General features: G+C 40.6%; 1 pseudogene; it reads right to left on the bottom strand.

Moving 5' to 3' along the window:
- Positions 1–447: 447 nt before the first annotated feature.
- LOC138092228 (protein kintoun pseudogene) lies at positions 448–10,609 on the bottom strand (annotated as a pseudogene).
- Between the last annotated feature and the right edge of the window lie 3,843 nt (positions 10,610–14,452).

Raw genomic sequence — 14,452 nt, forward strand, 5'->3', positions numbered from 1 at the left:
GCTCAGCTGGTAAAGAATCTGCCTGCAATTCTGGAGACCTGGGTTCTATCTCTGGGTTGGGAAGATTCCCCTGGAGAAGGGAACAGCTACCCACTCCAGTATTCTGGCCTGGAGAATTCCATGGACCGTATAGTCCATGGGGTTGCAAAGACTTGGACACAAATGAGTGACTTTCATTTTCTGATGATTTGATCAATTTTATAAAATAATTCCTATTTGTGCCTGGTAATATTACTTTTCATACTGTTCATGGGGTTTTCAAGGCAAGAATACTGAAGTGGTTTGCCATTCCCTTCTCCAGTGGACCACTTTTTATCAGAACTCTCTGCCATGACCCATCCAACTTCGGTGGCCCAAGCCATAAACGGCATGGCTCACAGTTCCATTAGGCTAGACAAGGCTGTGGTCCATATGGTCAGTTTGGTTAGTTTTCTATGATTGTGGTTTTCATTCTGTCTGCCCTCTGATAGACAGGGATAAGAGGGTTATGGAAGCTTCCTGATCACTATCATCTTGCATATTGGTTTACTTTAGTGGTCAAAACCAGGTATATTGTGAACTGCGGTTTTGTTCACTAATGAAGATGGGTGATTTCCATCCAATTCTTTCTCTTCAGTTATTACTGGTTCTTTTAAATTATCTTTTTTTTTTTCATTTTCATCAACAGCACTTTTGTCTTTTATAAATTCAGGTTCCTTTTCTAACTTAGATTGCTGAGACTTTGCAAACTGCTTTTGAGAAACATCAAGAGCCTCTTGTTGCAAGCATGCAACTTAATCACAACTGTCTGCTTCTAGTACTGTGACTGCTACAGATGAATCAGAATCAGTAATTGAGGTGGTAGCATGTTCTAGATTTTCTTCTTCTGTTAGAGGACTTCCTTCATTGACTCTTCTTTTTCATGGAGCTGCTCACAGTTACTGCATTCTTGGCAACTGCACGTATTTCAGTCCTACTATCAGTAACCAGAGGAACTTCAATTAATGGTGGTGGCAGGGGTATTGTCTATTTAAATGAAGGGCTCAGGACCTCTTCAAGAAACTCATTAAAGTTGTCTTCATTGACAAATAACCTTTCCTCCAAAGAATCGTTGTTTAAGCACTCATCTCACATGCTTGCAAAGTAATGCTCAAAATTCTCCAAGCCAGGCTTCAACAGTATGTGACCTATGAACTTCCAGATGTTCAAGCTGGGTTTAGAAAAAGCAGAGGAACCAGAGATCAAATTGTCAACATCTGTTGGATCATCAAAAAAGCAAGAGAGTTCCAGAAAAACATCTGCTTTTGCTTTATTGATGCCAAAGCCTTTGACTGTGTGGATCACAGCAAACTGTGGAAAATTCCCAAAGAGATGGGAATACCAGCCACCTGACCTGCCTCCTGAGAAACCTGTAGGCAGGTCAAGAAGCAACAGTTAGACCTGGACATGGAACAACAGATGGGTTTCAAATTGGGAAAGGAGTATGTCAAGGCTGTGTATTGTCACCCTGCTTATTTAACATATATAGAGTACAACATGAGAAATGCTGGACTGGATGAAACACAAGCTGGAATAAAGATTGCTGGGAGAAATATCAATAATCTCAGATATGGAGGTGACACCACACTTATGGCAGAAAACGAAGAACTAAAGAGCCTCTTGATGAAAGTGAAAGAGGAGAGTGAAAAAGTTGGCTTAAAGTTCAACATTCAGAAAACTAAGATCATGGCATCCGGTCCCATCACTTCATGGCAAATAGATGGAGGAAACAATAAAAACAGTGAGAGACTTTATTTTTTGAGGCTCCAAAATCACTGCAGATGATGACTGCAGCCATGAAATTAAAAGACGCTTGTTCCTTGGAGGAAAAGCTATGACCAACCTAGACAGCATATTAAAAAGCGGAGACATTACTTTGCCAACAAAGGTCCATGTGGTCAAAACTATGGTTTTTCCATTTGTCATGTATGGATGTGAGAGTTGGATTATAAAGAAAGCTGAACACCAAAGAACTGATGCTTTTGAACTGGTGTTGGAGAAGACTCTTGAGAGTCCCTTGGACTGCAAGGAGATCCAACCAGTCCATCCTAAAGGAAATCAGTCCTGAATATTCATTGGAAGGACTGATGCTGAAGCTGAAACTCCAATACTTTGGCCACCTGATACGAAGAACCAATTCATTGGAAAAGACCCTGATGCTGGGAAGGATTGAAGGGGGAAGGAGAAGGGGTTGACAGAGAATAAGATGGTTGGATGGCATCACTGACATGATGGACATGAGTTTGAGTAGCTTCCAGGAGTTGGTGATGAACAAGGAAGCCTGGCGTGCTGCAGTCCATGGGGTCACAAAGAGTTGGACATGACTGAGCCACTGAACTGACTATTCCTTATTGCAAATTCTCTTTTGTTTGATAAAAATATAGCCATTCCAGATATCTTTTGCTTGGTACTTCATGATGTACCACTTTCTGGCATTTTACTTTTAATTTACCTGTGTCTTTTTATTTAAATTATGTTTCTTTAGACATAGTTTAGTTATGTCTTACCTTCTTATCTGTTTTGAAAGATGCTGCATTTTAAGTCAAGTGATTAGACCAGTTACATTTAGTATCATTATCAATTTGATGTGTTTAAATCTAGTATCCTGTGATTTATATTTATGCCATGTGTCTTTGTTCCTCTTTTTCTCTTTCCCCTTGTCTCACCTTATTTTGGGTTAAATGATTTTCTTTAAGGTTTAATTTTATCACTAGTACTGTTTTACTATTTATATTTCTTGGGCTTTGGTTTTAGTTTTCATTTCTCTTCATTCTTTAAAGTAGATCCAACTTTTCTTCTAGTTTCAATGTCCTTCCACTTGATAAACTTCCTGTATCAATTCTTATAGTGTAGATATGATGGCAATAACAGGTTTGCTTTGCATAGAGGTGATATTGAAATTCATAAAACTGAATGAGATCATCTGAGCATTAATGTAAATATAGAAGATATTTTAAGATACACTGGTCATGGTTTTACCAGTGTATCCAACCTTGATGTGTTGGCAACTGCCTTCCTCTTTGTTACCATTGTTAGTACCTAGATCGTAGTCACTTTCTATGGTACTGACCCTTAGTTGCAAGTAAAAGGGGTTCCTGACCCAGGCCCTACCGTTTGGAAGACTTTACTCTGGCCCTTGTCTGGCTAGGGCACCTGGTCCATGAGACCAAAGAAAGGTGTTCACATGAAGCCTATATCTTTCCTTCAAGACCATGCTTCTAGATCCAATAATTCCCTGTTCAAGAGGTCTTGAACTTGCTTCTGGGGATTGCTCAGCCTTCTTCCCTAGTAAAGACTGTTCCTGAGGATAAACTCTGCACCTGGGAGAGTTAGTCAATGGGCACTACTTTGTGAGAAGGATGGTGCAGCTTGAATGTGTGGGCTAGGATGTTTACATTTATGTGTATACAAGACACTCTTGGTGTAGGATGCAGTCAGGGGGAGAAGGGGTCCTGGAAAACAGTGAGCGAGTGAGTGAGTGAAGTCGCTTAGTCGTGTCCGACTCTTTGCAACCCCATGGATTGTACCTACCATGCTCCTCTGTCCATGGGATTTTCCAGGCAAGAGTACTAGAGTGGATTGCCAAAAACAGGAGGGACTGGCTTTTCTTGAGCACCATGTTGCAAAGTGCTGGAGAATTCCACACTTGCACTCAGTCTTCTATGTTGTTCTCAGGGTTTATTTGTCAAGGTAGGAGGATGGAACATATTTCAATTAACTGTGTATGATTATAATTTACAAATTTTAAATATTTAAAAATATGGTGTGTTGGTCTTCATTTTAAATTTTGCTTTGATTTTACCTAAGTGTGCACCCACCCAAGATACCTTGCCCTCCAACCCATCATGGTTGGGGCAGATAGCACTTGGGATCTATTCCTTATGGAAGGAGCAGGGAAAAGTTAACCATTTCACACTAACTCCTTGCCTGCAGAGCTGGATAGTTGGTGTTATCCAACATGACCAAATCAAGTTACATAGTTTGGGGTTTTTTTTTTAAATTTCATGCCAGATCAGTGGGTTCATAGTGCTAAGGAAGCTTGAAAAGGTCTTGGTCTTGGCTACCTGTCCAAAACGCTGTGAACTTGTGGTTTGGCATGGTTGGTTTTTAAAAAAACTCTTCTCTTGGTAAACCAGTTTGAAGTTCTTTTCTGACGTTATTGCGGTTTCTGGTCTGGCACAATCTGGTTATAACCTTGCCACAGAAGTAAACTGTGGCCAAATTGAGATTTTACCAAGCACAAACCTATCAAGCTGAATAAAACATATTGCTTGCCCTCACGTTGTTTGCATACATAGATAACTGAACTATAAGATAAACACCATAACTGGAGATACCAAGTGGGAACAAGGAGCAGTAAAATCATTTCCAGACCAAGGGAGGCCTCAGGAACAAAACCTTTGGGAAAGAAGTAGGATCCCGATATGTTGACAGATAGAGGTGGAGGGGGATAAATGAGTGATAAGGACAGATGAGGCAGAGGGAACAAGTTGAGCCCAGATATTACTGTGGAGCTGTTCAGGGAACAAGGATTGGTCCTTTGCTGCTGTTGCAGAGCCAGTGAGAGGTGGCAGTGGGTATATTCACCAGGTGCTTTCTTGTTTCAGCGCCTTCCCACCTGGGATGCTCTTTCCACATGCACATCACATTTCATTATCTTGTAGGGCTCTTATCTCTCCTTTGTAACATTTATCACAATGTAACTAAGTATCATGTAATTATTTATTAATACTTGCTCCCCTTTGCTAACATATTCCACAAAGACTGAGATCATGAAGATGTTCCCACTTCTGGGCATGGAGTCTTGCCTATAATAGGCACTCAAAAAGTACTTGTATAATGAATAAATGTATGAATGAATGAGTTAATAAAGAATAGATGCAATCATTAATAATGCATTAATTGAATAATAAGGCTGGAAGCATGGGTTGCAGTGGAGGTACCTGAATGACATGCTAATGAGTTTGGACTTCATCTGGTAAATAAAGATGTTTTGTTTATTTCTTTATTCACACTCAAATAAATATCCATTCGAATGTTTATTTTGTGTCCGGCATTGTGTTAAATACCGAACGTAAAATGATCACTAAAACACTCTGCCAGGATCTTGCAGAACAGTAGGAGGAAGCAGATAAGCAAATCAGTATAATAAAAAATGTGGGAGATCTTTATTAGATGTATATTCCAAGTATTTGAGAACACAGACAATGGGCTCATTTATTCTGCTTTTGGAGGGGGAGAGAGAGAGAGAGAGAGAGAGAGAGGCAGTGAATGTTACCCAGAAGAGATGACATCTCAGTGAGAAATTTAACGATAAGTGAGGGCTCTCCATCTGAGAAGGAGATGGGAATATGTTATGAAGATTTCTATTTCCAGAAATATAGAGGACTGGATAGTGTAAAATCCTTCTGACAAAAAAAAAGAAAAGACAAGAAAAAGAAAGGAGGGGAGAAATAAGAAATGCTAGATAAAAGGTAAAGTAAAAAAATTTAAAGCAATCTAGCAGATTTTTCGAGAAAAGAATCCCTCAGAGGCTAAATCCAAAGCTGCAATACAGTCCCAGAGAGTTAAGCACTAAATTTGGCAGCTTCTCCAACAACTTATAACCTAAAGTGTTTTGTTTGTTCTTGACAACTATCCTTGTAACACATGAGGAGGAAGATAGGACTTGAGACTGCTCAGAGCAGGAGTCAGAATACAGATTGCTATATAAAATCAGGACCCCAAGAGGGCCACTCCCTCAGAGAAACAATATCTAGGAAAACAGGATCTACCCAGTAAGCAGGTTGGCAAGGAGCAAGGTGTGTTTCAGCTATGACTCTGAGTAAAGAGAAAAACTGCTTCCTCCAAGAGTTTCTATTCATAAGTAAGTCATCATATGAACTTGGATTCAAATGCATACTACCTGTGTGTTTACAAAAACACTTCAAACCAAATATTAAAAGCAGTTCCTGTGTTCATTCTCTCAAGTAACTGGCAGGAGAAAATACTAATCTTCTGTGGTGGATTGCCATTTAAACCCAAACACAAAGAACACCCATAGGTAATGTTTTAATATGGTATAAATAAAAATTCCTATATACATGAGAGAACAAGCCACAATAAATGAGAAATAGACCCATGCTTGGCTCACACTGAATAAAAATTAAATATTAAAAGCATGATAAATGGTAGAGACAAACTTATTTGCAAAGCAGAAATACAGTCACAGACATAGAGAACAAACTTATGGATACTAAGAGGGGAAGGCGGGTGGGATAAATTGGGAAACTGGGATTGACTTAAACACACTACTATATATAAAATAGATAACTAATGAAAACCTACTGTATAGCACACTGAAATCTACTCAATGCTGTGCAGTGACCTAAATGGGAAGGAAATCTAAAAAAGGGTGGATATATATGTATATATAACTGATTCATTTGTCTGTAGAGCAGAAACTAATACATTGTAAAGCAACTATAAAAATTAATTAAAATATTTTTAATTGGATGAATGAATATGATGAGCAGGCAGATTTGGATAATAATAAAATAGAACTTCTAGAAATTAAGAAAAATAGCAATGAGTCAAAATCCTTATAGAATTAAAGACAGATCTAAAGAAATTGTCTTCACACATTATTGACTGGGGGATTTTTTTCAGAAATAATTGCCTTTGGTTGGCAGTTTACTATGTAGGTGAATATTGAAATGTTTCTGGTCCACAAGGTTTGGGTAACAAAGGACATATTAATACATCTCTGGTCAGTAAGCTGTAAATAGCCTCCAGAGATCAAGATGTGGAAAATATGAAAAAAGTATAGAGACACAAAAGGATGAAAGGGGAAACTGGGTTAGTGATACATTGGCAAAAGCTAACATATCTAACTGGAATTGCTGTACCAGAGAACAGAAAGATTTGTAGAAAGCAATATTAAGAAGATATTGAGAATTTAAATTTTTCCATATTTTAAGAAATAAACTAATTAGATTCAGAGAGTTCAGTTTCAATAAATTACAAGCAGGATAAATATAAAGAAATTAATAGCTAAAGTCGCTGTCAGGTCAGTTCATTTCAGTTCAGTTCAGTCACTCAGTCGTGTCTGACTCTTTGTGACCCCATGAATTGCAGCATGCCAGGCCTCGCTGTCCATCACCAACTCGCAGAGTTCACTCAAACTCACGTCCATCGAGTCAGTGATGCCATCCAGCCATCTCATCCTCTGTCATCCCCTTCTCCTCCTGCCCCCAATCCCTCCCAGCATCAGAGTCTTTTCCAATGAGTCAACTCTTCACATGAGGTGGCCAAAGTATTGGAGTTTCAGCTTTAGCATTAGTCCTTCCAAAGAACACCCAGGACTGGTCTCCTTTAGAATGGACTGGTTGGATCTCCTTGCAGTCCAAGGGACTCTCAAGAGTCTTTTCCAACACCACAGTTCAAAAGCATCAGTTCTTCAGCTTTCTTCACAGTCCAACTCTCACATCCATACATGACTACTGGAAAAACCATAGCCTTGACTAGACGGACATTTGCTGGCAAAGTAATGTCTCTGCTTTTTAATATGTATTTAGGTTGGTCATAACTTTCCTTCCAAGGAGTAAGCGTCTTTTAATTTCATGGCTGCAATCACCATCTGCAGTGATTTTGGAGCCCAGAAAAATAAAGTCATCCACTGTTTCCACTGTTTCCCCATCTATCTGCCATGAAGTGATGGGACTGGATGCCATGATCTTGCTCATGGGCCCCGCTGAAACATGGATAGAAGTATTTATAAGTAAAAGTGGCTTCTAAGGGTTTAGCTTTCATAGAAATTTGAGAACAGATGGTTTTTTAAAAAAGGAAAAAGATACCAACTGATAGCTTTTTTGTACTGATGACAATGCCTCTTACATGGGCTTTAAGGACTGGCAGACTGGGCTTGAATCCTGGCCCTCCTGTTTGCTGTGTGCTCATGTCCGACTCTTTGCGACCTCGTGGACTGCAGCCTGCCAGGCTCTTCTGTCCATGGGATTCTCCAGGCAAGAATACTGGAGTGGGTTTCCATTTTCTTCTTCAAGGGATCTTCCTGACCCAGGGATCAAACATGCCTCGCTTATACCTCCTGCATCAGCAGGTGAGTTCTTTAACATGAGTGCTACTTGGTAAGCTGTTTTGACCTTGGGCAAGCCATTTATACTCTGGAAGCCTTGGTCTGTGCCGCTATAGACTGAGGATATGAGACCTATCTTAAAGATTGTGCTGAGAATTAGATATACTACAGACAAAACACCCAGCACATAGCAATGTTCCATGGATGTCAACTACTATCATTATTCCTCCATTGAACGGATTGGACATGACCTACTAAAAGGGAAAGGAGAAGAAAGGAGACAGCTACTTACAGAACATTCCCAATGTCTCAGTCATTCTCTAAGAGGAGGACAGATAAAATCTTTAGGGCAAGGAAAATTGAACTAAGAGATTCTCTCCAGGTAAAATGTGAAGCGTAGGCATGAGGATGTGGTGGAAAAGCACAGACCTAGGGACTCAGGACCTGCATCTGAGTCCTGTCTCCACCACGTATTGGATCTGTCATTTAAGCTTCTAGATCTTAGTTTATTCTACTAAAAGGAAATAATAAAAAGAAATTCTAAAAAGGAAATATTAATAATAATGTACCAGACTCCTGTGAGGATTTGGAGAGAAAATATACACAAAGGCTCCAATCTAAAGGGTTATACAGAAGTCTTCTGCTTTGTTTTAAATTTTATTTTTAATTGTACAATTGATTTACAATGTTGTGTTGGTTTTTACTGTACAACAGCATGAATCAACTATAAGTATATATATGTCCCCTCCCTCTTGTCCCCTCCCTCTTGAACCCTCTTTCCCACCCCTCACCTCCATATACAAAAGTCTTAATAGTATTACCAATACATGTTTCTATTTTTCGTCCTTCTCTTTATAGGATTCTCCTCTCTGAACTTTTTGGGCACCAAGCATTCTTGCTCTTCTATGGTTGCTGTTTCCTTGAACTCTTCCTCCCATTCATTAAAAGTTACAGACTCCAAGTCCCATATGTCAGGGTCATGGTGGAAAACTGGCTCACGTGATGAACCAATTTGTATTTATCCATCAATAGATAGGGACTTCCTAGGTGGTGCTAGTGGTAAAGAACTCACTTGCCAGTGCAAGAAACGTAAGAGACACAGGTTCGATCCCTGGGTTGGGAAGGTCCCCTGGAGGAGGGCATGGCAACTCACTCCAGTAGTCTTGCCTATAGAATCCCATGGACAGAGAAGCCTGGCAGGCTACAGTCCACAAGGTCTCAAAGAGTCGGACACGACTCAACATGAACGCATCAGAAGATAAACATGGATTCTTCCACTCCTCCTCCATCTTGTTGTTAAAGATGAACATTTTAACGATGAACCTTCAAGAGGGAAAATCCTTTAATGAAAACACTGATAAGTGCTCAAAATTTTAGGTGCTCATGGCCGACAGTTGGGTGAGATTCAATGGATCAAATAAAACTTCACATGATACCCCTGAGAGATCTTCTTCATTCATCATGTCAAACTTAAAGACATCTCAATCTCCAAGTCAAGTTTGATAAAGCTTCTGGAATAAATAGGTACAGTTTCAGACACTGATATTAAAGACCAGTTACAAAGATGGCATTTTATGCTTCATGAAGAACTTTTGTATCTGTTGTCCCATTTGGTCTTAATATCAGTCCTCAGAGAAGGGAAGTAAGAAGGGGCTTTTGACCCCATTTTGTAGAAGAAGAAGTTTAAGGAAATAACTTGCACAAGATCCCACATCTCTTTAGTGGCTGAGTGTAACCACACCTTTCTTGGGCTCCACCTCCCTGTCTGACCTCTGGAGTACTTGGTCACACCTACCACCTGGGCCATCCAAAAAAGGACAGTGCGTGTGAGTTGCTAGGACCAGTTCCTCCTGTTAGTGCTTGGTATTCCTAATTCCTGGGAGGATGGTGGTGAAAAGACCAACAGCCAAACCAGAAGTCTAGAAAACTCATTGCAGACTGCTGGTCCTCATACATCCTAATACATACCAACCTGGTACCACAATCTGGTTACTCTGGATGCAGAAAGACCAGTTTTCCATCATAGGCTGAGAGCAAGTGGTGAAGGCTACACCTGTATCCCTTCTATCTTCTCATCCCATAGCCTTCTCAAAGTTTTTCCCATGGAGTGCAACAGGTAGTTGCCCCTTCCACTAGCAACTTTTGAAATAATAATTAGCCAGTCCTCCTAATGACTTAATAATCATGCCTTGCATGTCAAAGAACCTGGTGTTTTCAGGTCCCTTTCATAGTCATTAATTAATTCTTCACCCAGCTGCCTGGAGCTGTAGGTCACCTCAATCACCTTCAGGGTGTGGCTTAGTCACCAAGACAGGCCATGGATCTGCCGAAGGTCACCCAGCAGTGTCTGCAGCTCAGTCACCCCACCAACGAGTGGAAATCAAGTTTATAAAGTCAGCCGTGCTCTCATACCTTCCTCCCCAGGGCCCGATGCTCTCCGACCTCTAACTCCCTTTTCCACTTATCCTGGTAAAGCCTTCCATTCAAACTTCTGTGTCCTGATGCCTCGAGGGCCATGTTAAATAATGAGGCCATCCAATGCAATAATTTACATGAATGCATTACTGGTTTATAAGCCTTACATTATTCCCCCACAGGTATGCGCATCTTCTTTTATTTATTTATTTAGGCCATACTGTGGGGCATGTGGGGATCTTAGTTCCCCTTCCAGGGATTGAACCTCTGCTTACTGCATTGGGAGTGTGAAGTCTTAACCACCGGACTGCCAGGGAAGTCCCAGTATGTGCATTTTAACAGATGATATTCTGCTACTCCGAAGCTTTCATCCACAGGAATGAAGTTCTCATGGTAGAACTCCAGGCATTTGTCAGCATCAGTAGACAAACCACGTTATCAATGGAGCTCTCTGTGCAGAAGTTCCTCACACAGTCCCACAGGCCATGGAAACATGACTTTGGTCCTGGTGCGGCCTCATGCCCCTTGTCTTGCTTGGACTTGGTCTTGGTCTAAGAGGAGCAACACACTTGGATGCAGGTGCAACACATTAATTAAGAGCTGGAAACTGGGTCTCCCTTAAGCTTAATTAATTCCACCTGAATCTACATCCCTCAGACAGCCAAGCTGTGTGCCAAGCCGACCTCTACTTAGTATGATCTGGACCAGCCCAGTATGAGGTGCCAGATTTTGGGAGACTCAGACACCTGACCCACAGTGGCTCAGTGTGTGCATTTGTGTGTGTGTCATTGTGTGCGCTCATGCACACATGCACGTGTATCTGTGTGTGAGGCAGGGCAGCAAGGGTGACACCTGCCCAAGTCTTTCTAGCCAGGAGGCCTGTGGGAACCCAACAAATGAAATCTAATGAACTGCAGATAGATGACAATGATAGCTGAATTTCATTTAAATCTATTCTCAACTTTGTGTTCTAATGAGGAACTTAGAAGTTACAAGGGCTCAATTCTTAATTCCACAGCATTTACAAGGGGTTGAGGGGGAACTGAGTTGTTGCTGGAAGATCTATTATTTGTGCTGAAGTTATTAATATCAAAAAGGAATTGACCAAAGCTAGAAGTCAAGAGAACCGGGCAAAAGTGGAGGTGACTACACTTTGGAAAAGCCATCTTGAATAGTTGTGATTTTCTTGCAAATCCTTCTCCAAATGAAAGATTTGGAGCAATTAATCTGGGTGGAAAAAATCGGCTATGAGCTGATGAAAGAAGATTCTGAAGCAAACTGTCTTATCCCAGATTAAAAAAATCTGTGGAATATTTGCTCTCTCTTCTTCATCTTTTAGGGAAGCACTGACTTTGAGTTGTGGATCAAATAAATTAGGGTTTTTATAAATTCACCCCTTCCAACTTATATAGGTTGATTACATGACAATTCTCCAAGCCTCTGTTTTTTCTGTAATAATTTGGCAGAGTTTCTGTAATGATTAAGCAAGACAATAATAGTTATGATTCTTGTTTATGATATGATCATTTTTAACATGTATTGACTATGTTTATATTTGTAGTACTAGTTTACAAATACCCTTGAGTTACAGAGCAGGAAACTAGGGTTCAGGAGGTGACATACAGGTGCTTAATGAATATTCATGTTCTCAAGATAGCATATGCAAAGTCATTCTGTTTTGGTAAAATTGAAAAGTATTTGTGTGGAAATAAAATGGAAAGGATATTGTAAAATATTGGGATTTATCTAGGAGGTAGGTCAGAACGTAAGTTTTTTCTTGTTTAGTAACCTGTATCTTCTAAGATGATTATTTATTACATTGTTAGGATGAAAAAAGTCATCCTTCACCACGGGGAAGAGGGTGTGGGTGGCAAGGATTAAAGGCTTTGCTCTCACCTGCCGCCTGCATCATCCGGGGTAGTTTGGGCTCAAAACTCTGTTCTGTTCATTTAGCAAACCACCACTACCACCACATATGAGCTATAGCCTTGCAGAAAAAATTCAGAATTGGGCACTCACTGTTAATTCTGTGTTTTCATGTATTTTCCCTCTTTCACTTGCTTTTTAGCTTAGAATTACAAAGTGTATCAAAATCAATAATTCTGCAAAGTACATTTGCTCTCTTTTTGTACACATACATACATATACAAAAGCCAGTTTATTCCTTCCCCACTTCTCTGAAGATGGTTCTGAACATTTGGCCAGAGTTCAATTATCTGTGACATCCCCGTCTATATTTAGGGCCCAGAATTTTTTGTGAGGAAAGAAGATCTGGACACATCAAGCTCACTGCCTTGGATCATTGAAGAATGAATTGATAAAAGTATCTGGGCATTGAAGAGGTGCCTAAGACCCTTTTGACGGTATGGGAACATGATTTTGTTTGAGGTTTGGCCTTGGAACCATCTTTTTGTCCATCATGGTTAACCACAGCATCAGGGCAAGTTCAGAGCATACAAAGAGACAGTTTTTGTAGAAGCAGGCTCTCTCCTTAAGGTACAATAAGCACATCTGATGAGTGGGAAAGTCATCCATGCAATCCATGGGGTTGGCTTTAGAGGTAGGAGAGGAGGCTGGGAAGAATTCTCCTGCAGCCCACCTGTCTGGTTCTCCCAGACTCTGCCCTTCAGGGCAGGTGACCCAACCACAGCCAGGAAAGACACGGTTGGTAATATCAACAATGGTACCCTTCATTAAATTTTAAACACCTTAAATGTTATCATAAATAAGCCTCCGAACAACCCTATGAAATAGGCACTATTGTTAGCAGCTTCTTTTCACAGTTTAGGAGTTGAGGTTCACAGAGGTTAAGTCACTTTGCTCATTATCGAACAGCTGAGTGGTAGAGTTGAGCCTCAAACCCAGGTATGTCTGATTTCACAGCCCCCGTGCACTTTTTCTAGCAAGTCAGCCAGTCAAGCCTGCTTCACCCTCCTGTCCTGCCTTGTGTCTCCTGAGGCGTCACTTCTTTACTGCAGGCACCCACTTCTGGTTCCTTGAACACAACAGGCACAGACTCACTGTTCTCTTTGTGTGTGCTTGACCCTCAGCCTGGAATCCACCACCACAAAATATATTAAGTTATAATTAAATATATATACATGTACATATGCATATATATACAATTTATATTTATGTATCTGTAGTTTTTAAAACTCCCTGTGGGAAGCAGAAAAATAGTCCTCCAAAGACATCCATGCCCTGTTCCTTGGAACCACCGAATAAGACACCTTGCATGGCAAAAGGGACTCTGCAGATACAGTTATGATTAAAGACTTTGAGATGTGGTGATTGTCCTGAGTTATCTGGGTCATCTCCATCTGATCACTGTGTCTTTAAAAGCGGAAGAGAGAGAAGAGTGAGTGTAAGGGATAGTTAGGGAGTTTAGGTTGGACATGTACATACTGGATGTATGTACATGGATGTAAAATGGATGTATTTATGTGAAATGGATGACCAACAAGGACCTACTGTAGAGCACAAAGAACACTCCTCAATATTATGTAACAACCTAAATGGGAAAAGAATCTGAAAAAGAATAGATGTATGTATAGGTATAACTAGGGGTCTACCCAGGTGGCTCGGTGGGTAAAGAATCTACCTGCAATGCAGGAGATGTAGGAGACGCTGGTTTGATCTCTGGATCGGGAAGATCCCCTGGAGGAGGGCGGGCAACCCACTCCAGTATTCTTGCCTGGAGAATCCCACTGAAGGAGGAGCCTGGCAGGCTACAGCACACAGAGTTAGACTTGACTGAAGCGACTGAGCATGCACACACAGCTATAACTGAATCACTCTGCTGTACATCTGAAACTATCATAACATTGCCAATCAGCTATCCTCCAATATAAGACAAAAAGTTTTTTAAAAACTGTAGAAGAGAAAATCAGGAAAGTGGGATGTAGAGACACAAAGCAAGAAGGACTAGACCCACCACTTTGCTGG

Source organism: Capricornis sumatraensis, chromosome 16, assembly GCF_032405125.1.
Source record: "Capricornis sumatraensis isolate serow.1 chromosome 16, serow.2, whole genome shotgun sequence".
Classification (NCBI taxonomy): Eukaryota; Metazoa; Chordata; class Mammalia; order Artiodactyla; family Bovidae; genus Capricornis; species Capricornis sumatraensis.